The sequence below is a fragment of the Manis pentadactyla genome, chromosome 3 (assembly GCF_030020395.1).
Source record: "Manis pentadactyla isolate mManPen7 chromosome 3, mManPen7.hap1, whole genome shotgun sequence".
Classification (NCBI taxonomy): domain Eukaryota; kingdom Metazoa; phylum Chordata; class Mammalia; order Pholidota; family Manidae; genus Manis; species Manis pentadactyla.
The window spans coordinates 110,424,554-110,434,215 of NC_080021.1; positions in this window are offsets into that span (position 1 = coordinate 110,424,554).

The window sequence follows — 9,662 nt, forward strand, 5'->3', positions numbered from 1 at the left end:
CGCCTGTGATTCCATGGCTAACTGGGTGCTGTGCTGGCTGCCCTGCCCAGCATCAGGAGAGGGCACATAGCGCTAACCTGAGGGCAGATCCAAATTCAAAATACGAAGCATGGTTTTTACTGAATGCATATCGCTTTTGCACCATCACAAAGTCAAAAAAACATAAGTTGGGGACTGTCTGTACATTATATATAATTTACATATAAAGCATTCTCAAATAAATCCATATTTGAAAAAAAAAGATTTTTTAGTATTAAATGATTTATCCTAGAGTATTATGAATAGCAAGTGCTCTTGTGTATTTAAAAGGATGTTTTTTCAAATTTGAGATAACATGAATAAAGCACTAGCTCGGTGCCCAGCATCTACAGGGTTATACATTTCAGGACTTTCAAACTTTAGTTAGTGACCATTTAAGGACACTTCCAGTCTTCTGGCAGCCCAAGCTGAAACTTGGCATCACCTCGCATTCCTTTATTTCTTAGCTTTAGTCAGTCACAAAGTCATAGATTCTATCCTCCTAACTTCTCTCAACTTTGACTTTTGTTTCGTACTTTCCGGCCTCACTCCCACCATTCAGTATTAGCTCACATGAAATGTACATGTACCTATTTCCTTAATACCATCAAACACCAATAAATGTGTCTCTCCCTGCAAAACCACATTTAATGAGCATTTACCATCAGACACATATATATATTTATCTCTCATCTACTCCCTAAGACATTGCTATGCCTGTCTCATGGATACAGAAACTAAGGTTTATAGTGGGCTTAAAATTTAAACTCAAAATTGATTTAAACTTTAAAACTTTCCCACAGTACCACCCGCCAATCCTTGTCATTGTGCCTGGCTTTTGCTCATCCCTCTACTTAGAATTCCCTCCTTTTGCCATCGTGGCTTTGAAAGCCCTTTCAACTAGATGTAGTCTTTCCCTCTTGTAAATGGTCTAGGACTTTTTCTTCTCCAAACCTCATAGTATCGTAGTCATATTTGTACTTATTTAATTCCCTCTTCTAATTTGTATACTCCTTGAGGTCAGAAATGGGATCCATCTTTATAGCACTTGGCTGTATTGCACATCCTGTAGCATTTAGCTTAATCATGCTAAATAAATATGATAATTTGAAAACAATAATGAAAGTAAATGAACTACATTAAATATGTTGCACAAAATTAGCAGAGTTTACAGATCACTAATATGAAGCAGACCAAAAAATGAGCACATGAAGTTACCAAGGGAGATGAGAGCAAATTCAAGTTGGTCAAAGAATCAGTTGTTTCTAGAAAACTGTTTTTGAAGTCGAAAATACTGTTGTTCCTAAAGGTGACTTTGACACCATTAAAGCTAATGTTCTCTTCCAGATAAATTCATTTCACAAACACATACAACACTTTATGACAGGTGTTATTCCAAGTCCTTTGCAAATATTTATTTAAATTTTATAACAATATGTGAGATGGGTTCCATTAGTAGTATCCCTGTCTTACAAGGAGGGAAATCGAATAGTTAAGTAACTTAGTCAAAATTACATAGCTGGTAAGTGACAGAGCAAGGATCCAAAAACACACATCTTTCTCCAAACTACCTTCTTAACCACTAGGCTATATTGCCTTTTTTTTTTTTTATTACAGAATAGCTTCTTATGCACTGTATAGTCAGAAATTTTTTTAACTTGGAAATTTTAAAACTATTTCATTTGACATCATTTGAGACAAAATATAAGTTGCAAGAATAGCACAAAGGATCCGACCAAATTCCCCAAAAATGATTATCTTACTACATTTGACTTCATCCTTTTCTCTTCCTCTCAATTTTTCACATTTTTTCTGATCTGTTTAAGAGTCAGTTGCAGACATGATATCCCCTAAATACTTCAGTGTGTTTCCTAAAATTAATAAATATTATTATGTAACCACAGTTCAATTATTAAAGTTAGGATCCTCACAAAGATACAACACTACTAGGATTATGTCTTGATCTGTAGACTTAATTCAGATTTTACCAACTATTCCAGTATGGTCCCTCATTACAAAGGAAAAACCAAGAATATGATTTGCATTCACCTGTCATGTCTTTTAGTCTTCTTTAATCTATAACACTTCCTGAGTCTGTTTCTTTCTGTCTGTCTCTTACATGTCATGACTTTGACATTTCTGAAGAATACAGGCCAGTTATTTTGTAAAATGTCCCTAAATGTCAACTTGTCTGGTATTTCCTCATGTCTAGATTCAGGTTAGATGCTTTTGTCCCCTCTCACACATTTAGTAAAGTGGATATTACAACATCAATCTGAAACAATGGCAAAATGAAAAAAAAAAAAGAAAGCAAGGCTAGAACAAGCACAAAGAGATGGATGATGGTGATGGTGAGTCTGGCAGAAACAGAAACCCTCAGTATTCCTCAGCGTCATTCACTATGAATAGTCTCAACTATTGAAATTAAAATATTCTTGAAATAATAATTTAACATTTTATTTAAAAATCCCCTAACTGTATCTCTTTTTGTTTGTTTCAGTTAGATATTCACTAAATAATTCTGATCTGATGCTTCATCTCCTGAGAAATACCCTCCAGAAAGGGGAATAACCATGACATAAAATTGGTTCTGATTCTTTGGTGAGATGGAGTCTTTAGTGAGAGGTTTTTGAGTTTTGTAGTTCAAAAACCAAATTGTTTATACACTGGCTACAAAGTATCAAGTCTCCCATGCCTGTTAACCTCTTGTGAACAAATAAACTTGGGTTTCTGAAGCCACAAAATTGAGACTCACATGGAACTGCTGGGGGTATCAAGGGTTAGCCAAACATGTCTCCTCTTAGGCTGAGTTGCCTCCCAGTTTGTGTTAGTAAGGGCTCTCCAGAGAATCAGAACCTAGAGCATATACACAGACATACAGAAAGAGATTTGTTGTAAAGAATAATTGCCTGTCATGGCTATGGAGGTTGAGAAGTCCCACAGTCTGCTATCTGCAAGCTGGAGATCCAGAAAGCTGGTGGAATAATTACAGTCAAACCCCAGCCTAAGAATCAGCAGTGCCAAAGTCCAAAGGAAGAAGAAGATGACTGTCCCAGTTCAAGCAGAGAGAGCAAATTTGCCCTTCTTCTGCCTTTTTGTCCTGTTCAGGCCCTCAAAGGATTGGGTGATAACCAGCCCACACGAAAGAGGGGATCCTCTTTACTCAGTTTCCTGATTCAAATGCTAATCTCTTCCAGAAATACCCTTACAGACATATCCATAAAAATGTTTTAACAGCTTATCTGGGCATCCCTTTGCCCATTCATGTTGAGACATAAAACTAACCAATACACAGAGCTTAAAACATGACCAATAAAACATAGGGAGCAGAAATTTTTCAAAGATTAGCATTATCTAAATAATCATGGAAATCAAAAGTCCTATCAGAGATAATGAGGGATCCACGCACAATTCAAAAAGTGACCTCAACAGAAACATTGTGCCAAGTGCTCCCCTTTATCAAGACCAAAAAGAGTTTGTGATCTGTTTATTTAGAGAAAAAAATAAATCTTTCCTTAACTTCTTTAAGTTGTATTTAAAGAAATACAACTGTCTATAGCAGTACAAGAAAATTGCTTTTTCCTTAAGATGTGAGCTTCATCTGGCTGTCATATCTCCTTTACCTAGGGAATGTTTTATACTTTTTTTCTTGTAAAAGTGTCAATAACAGAAATATAGAGACTACAATTGAATCAAGAAATTCTATTACCCCAAGGTCAAGAGATTTTTTATTTCTGAGAATTCTTGTATTTATAGTAGATGTATTCTAAATTATTTGTCTAAGTTCACAGAATTCAATAAATATTTTTTCTAAAATTAATATTTTGAAGAGTTTGAAGTTGAATGCTAGGTTCTAAATTAGATTATCATTAAGCATTGCAACAATAAGAAATTGGATATATTAGTTCAAAATTGATTTTTTAACTGCTTCATAGACCACATCGAGAAAGAGATTGCCAAAGCCCACATCATCAACACAAGTAAAATTATATAAAAGTTCCCTGTTGGTGAGCATTTAAATTTAGATTTATGCATACAAGTTAGTTATTTTAGAGGGAAGATTTTGATACAAAGACTTCTTTTTCAAAGAGGTGCGAAAGAAGATCCAAACTCACAAGTCTCTTGAATTATCAAGTAATTGGAGAATAAGAATTTCTTCAGTGCCATTCACTTTACTGTTCTGTAATTGTAATTATGGTGCTAGGATAAGGATAGACATAGAGATCAATGGAATAGACTTGACAGCCCATACATCTGTGGCCAAATGATTTTCTACAAGGGTGATAAGATAATTCATTAGGGAAAGAATAATCTTTTGAAGAAATGGTTCTTGGACAACTACTCATCCACATGCAAAAGAATGAAATTGGATCCTTAACTCATACCATATATAAAAATTAACTCAAATGGATCAAAGACTCAACTGTAAAAACTAACATTGCTAGAAAAAAGCCATAGGCTATAATTTTCATGACCTTGGATTAGGCAATAATTTCTTCATCACAACAATGAAAGAAAAACATAAATTGGATGTCATCAAAATTAAAAACTTTTGTGCTTCAGAGTACCCTATCAAAAAAGTGAAAAAAAAAAACAACCCACAGAGTATGAGAAAATATTTGCAAATCATATATCAGATAAAGGCCTAACATCTGGAATAGATAATGAACTCTTACAATGCAATATTAAAAAGAAAAATAACTCAATTTAAAAATGGGCAAAGGATTTGTAGACATTCTTCCAAAGAAGACATGCAACTGGCCAACAGACATATGAAAAATTGCTCAATATCATTAGTCATTAGAGAAATACAAATCAAACCACAATGAGACATCACTTCATATCTACAAGGATGGCAATAATAAAAAGGATGGACAATAACAAGTGATGACCAGGATGTGGAGAAATAGGAACCCTTACACATTGCTGTGGGTATGTAGACTGACATGGCCGCTCGGGAAAACAGTTTGGTAGCTCCTCAAAATGTTTAACATACAGTCACCGATCACCCAGCAATTTTACTACTAGATAACTGAAAATGTTACAGCCACACAAAACCTTGTAAAATAATGTGTTCACAGCAGCAATATTCCTAAGAGCTAAAAAGTAGAAATAATCTAGTCCATCAGTTGATGAATTGATAAACTCAATGTGATATGCCCAATTAATGGAATATGATTTAACCATAAAAAGTAACGAAGTCCTGATACATGCTACAAGATGATGAATCTTAAATATTTTATGCTAACTTTTACTCATGCTAAGAGAAAGACTGGATACAAAAGACTAATATACTGTATGATTCCACTTATATGAAATGTCCAGAATAAGCAAACCTTTAGAGACAGAGAGCAGAAGCCTAGGACTGAGGGAAGGAAGGAATGGAAGGTGACTGCTAATGGGTATCGGGCCTCCTTTGGAGATGACAAAAACGTTCTGTAACTAGATAGTGGTGATGATTGCACAACTCTAAATACACTGAATTGTGGGCAAGGGAAACAAAAGCAAAAATGAACAAGTGGGACTACATCAAACTAAAAAGCTTCTGTACAGGAAAGGATACCATCAGCAGACCAAAAAGGCATCCTACAATATGGGTAAATATATTTGTAAATGACATACCCAATAAGGGGTTAACCTCAAAAATATAAAAAGAATTCACACACCTCAACATCTAAAAAGCAAATAACTTGTTTAAAAAATGGGTAGAGGATCTGAACAGACACTTCTCCAAAGAAGAAATTCAGATGGCCAACAGGCACATGAAGAGATGCTCCATATCGCTAATCATCAGGGAAATGAAAATGAAAACCATGAGATATTACCTCACACCAGTTGGGATGGCCAACATTCAAAAGACAAGGAACAATAAATGCTGGTGAGGATGAGGAGAAAAGGGAACCCTCCTACACTGCTGGTGGGAATGTAAATTAGTTCAACCATGGTGGAAAGCAATATGGAGGTTCCTTTAAAAACTCAAAATAGAAATACCATTTGACCCAGGAATTCCACTCCTAGAAATATACCCAAAGAAAACAAGACCCCAGATTAAAAAAGACAGATGCACCCCTATGTTTACCACAGCACTATTTACAATAGCCAAGAAATGGAAGCAACCTAAGTGTCCATCAGTAGATGAATGGATCAAGAAGATGTGGTACATATACACAATGGAATATTATTCAGCCATAAGAAGAAAACAAATCCTACCATTTGCAGCAATATGGATGGAGCTAGAGGACATTATGCTCAGTGAAATAAGCCAGGCGGAGAAAGACAAGTATCAAATGATTTCACTCATTTGTGGAGTATAATAACAAAGCAAAACTGAAGGAACAAAACAGCAGCAGACTCGCAGACCTCACGAAGGGACTAGTGGTTACCAAAGGGAAAGGAGTGGGGAGGGAGGGAGAAGGGGATCAAGGGGCATTATGATCAGCACACATGATGTAGGGGGGGCACAGGGGAGGCAGTATAGCACAGAGAAGACAAGCAGTGACTCTATAGCATCTTACTACGCTGATGGACAGTGACTGTAATGGGGTGGGTTGGGGTGGATTAGATAATATGGGTGAATGTTGTAGCCACAATGTTATTCATGTGAAACCTCCATAAGATTGTATATCAATGATACCTTAATTTAAAAAATGGTACATACACTGAATTGTATGCCCTAAAAAGGTAAGTTTCATGGTATGTGAATTGTATCTAGTAAAAATAAAGACAGGAGGCATAACCATGCTTTTGTTTACTAGTGTGGAAATGAAGGCACAGAAAATTAGCAAAATTGCCCCAAATTAGCAGCAGAACCACTATTCTGATTTGCAAACCTGTATATTTTAATCTACCAGTAAAATTAAATTCACTGACTGGCTGGATTTAACCCAGTTCCCATGCTGAAACTGTCACCTAGTTCCCAGTTAATTATTGAAATTTTATGACAAATATGCTGGAAACATTTCCTTGCCTCTCACTATGTAAAATGCAGTGACTTGATATCTAAATTTACTCCTGTATCATCAATGTACTTAGGATCAACTTTTAAATGAATTAGTATACATTGACTGAATACCTGGCATGTGCCTTGTTCTCTGTATGTGGAATTCAAGCTCAGAAAGTCAGGGAACTAGAAATATATATTGAGAAATCATGGGTCTACAGGTGCTGGTTAGAGTCCTAAATCTGGATGGAGCTGCCAGGAGGAGCAAGCAGAGAGAAAAGAGGAACTAGAATGGAACGTGGGGGCAGGCTTTTCAGAGCAGTCAGAAATCACCCTGCTAGTGACAGGCACTGATAAGAAGTGGTTAGTGAATAACAGAGGCAGGAGAAAGTTACCCCTCCTGATAGAAAACCTTGTATCTTATCATATTACATTGTTATTATTTGTTTACATGACTGTCTCCCTTCCCTCTGAGAGACTCAAGTCTCTTCTTCCCTCTAACTGCAAGATTATTTAGACAAGTCACCAAGACCGTCCAAACTGTCAGATTCCATGGACTTTTTTCACTCTTTATCACTGTAATACATTTGATACTACAAACAGAACATTACCCCCCCCACCTTTTTTTTTTAATGTGGACATAAAAATGGTGCTCCTCTCTTAGGGGCCCAGAAAAGGCAGCTCCTTGGACACAGGGCTGAGATGGCACTGCATGGAACCCTCCTTCACTGGGTGCTACTCACCCCCCCACACCCCACCCTCAGTCCCTTCAGAATGGAGCCATGCATAGTTTTTTGAGATTCTGCCTCTGGGAAGCTCTACCTAGGGGGCCCCACTGCAGAAAAAAGATACACTCAATGTCTACAGAACCAAACAGCAGTAGGGGAAACACACAAGTTTCACAGTACTTCCGATTGTCGCCTTTGCAGGGTCCTCTTCCTCCGCTGGCTCTAACTATGGGCATTATTCTTGTTCAGCGCATACTTACCCTGAGCAACCACGCTCACTCTCGTGGTCAACTCTCATCTACATACATTGATAGTCTATCCATTTATATGTCTTTCCCAGATCTGCTCCTGAGGGCCAATGTCATGTATCCATCTTGTCCTTATAGCCAGCTCAAATCAAACATACTGAAAAAAGGAACTCTCTCCCAAGACATGTTTTTCCTATATTCCTATTATCATGAACACTTTAACCCAACCCTGCATTCCAGGGAGCATTCTATCTCTTTCTCTCCTAAAACCAACTAATATGGAAATCCTATCCATTCTACCTCCATAACCAATTTAGATCTAATAGCATTCTCATTAGTATGCCTCACTTTATACCCTAACTACCTCTCTCCTAAATGGCTACCATTAACTCATGGTCTCCCTACCTTCCATCACACTTTTGCTCCAAGGAATCCTCTAATCCACTCAGAGTGATCTCTGTAAAATATGCAACTGAATACTTAGTTCACCAAATGAAAAATCTTCAGTAATCTATACAATGGTTTCCCAAAGTGAACACAGTCACTCTAGGGCATCACCATGAACTCATGGAGCTGTTGTAGGATATTTTTTAATTTTTGAGGGAAATGCAGCAACATCTATTAGACTACCACTGCTATGTTGTTTGGAACTACTTAATGAACAGAACTGTTTAATATTTCTTTTGGCCTAGAGCATCATGAAAAATTTAGAGAGACACTAAGGGCACAGTGAATGGAGAAAGTTTGGGAACCTATGACCTACAGAATATCTTCAAGCCTCTTAGCATGGCATGAGCTGGTCCTTAGCCACCTCTCCAGCCTCATCCTTCTCCTTGTCATGCCTTTCCTTCTCCCCCAACCCTACTCTACAACTCAGCAGATAGGACTGCATCTCCCCAACTATGTCCTTCCTGCCATCCTGAGTAGTTAGGTCCTGACATCTAAGAGAGTAGAGACCTGGCCCCCTCAATAGAGCACAGGATGAAGCAAATAAACCAGGGAAGTCACTCAGAACCCCTATACCAGGTGGATTCTATAGGAGTTGGATTATCTTCTGTTTAAAAGAAAGAAATTGATTGGCTATTCTTTGGAATCCCACTTGTGTTTGACAGGCCAACAGAAGTGGCCAGCCCTTCCCTGGTTCCCATCCTGCTCCCCATTTTCAATAAAGGTTTGTGTTTTTTACAGTGGGAGGCAAAGAGCAACCAGGCACCAGGAGAGTTTTTGTTCACCACTATTCTACGTTCTCCATTCCCTCCCCTGCAGAGGCACAGCACAGCAGCTACATAAATGACTCCTCCCTTTGTGCCCCATTTTATCTCATTTTATGACAGCATCTTGAACATTTTTATACTTGTTTGTTCACCTATTTCCTCTGCTAGACTGTTAACTTGTGGAGGGTCAAGGCTATGCATGATTCATGTCTGTATTCTCTTCACTTAGCAGAGTGACTGAGACATAGTATGTGATGAGTAGATATGTGACGAATGAATAAATTTCAAGGAGGGTATGGTTAACCCCATAAAAATTTCAAGGAAGTTGGAAAACAAACATCGGATGGAAAAGTCCCAAAGATACTGATGGTATTAGTCAAAGATATTTCAAGAGAGTGACAGGAAAAAGCTGGTTTGCAGGTACTGAGGAACAAACTGGTAGACAGTGTTTACTGCCTACCCAAAAGCCATTCCCCCACTTCTTCCTTGTTAAACAGGAGTCCAGTTTTACTTA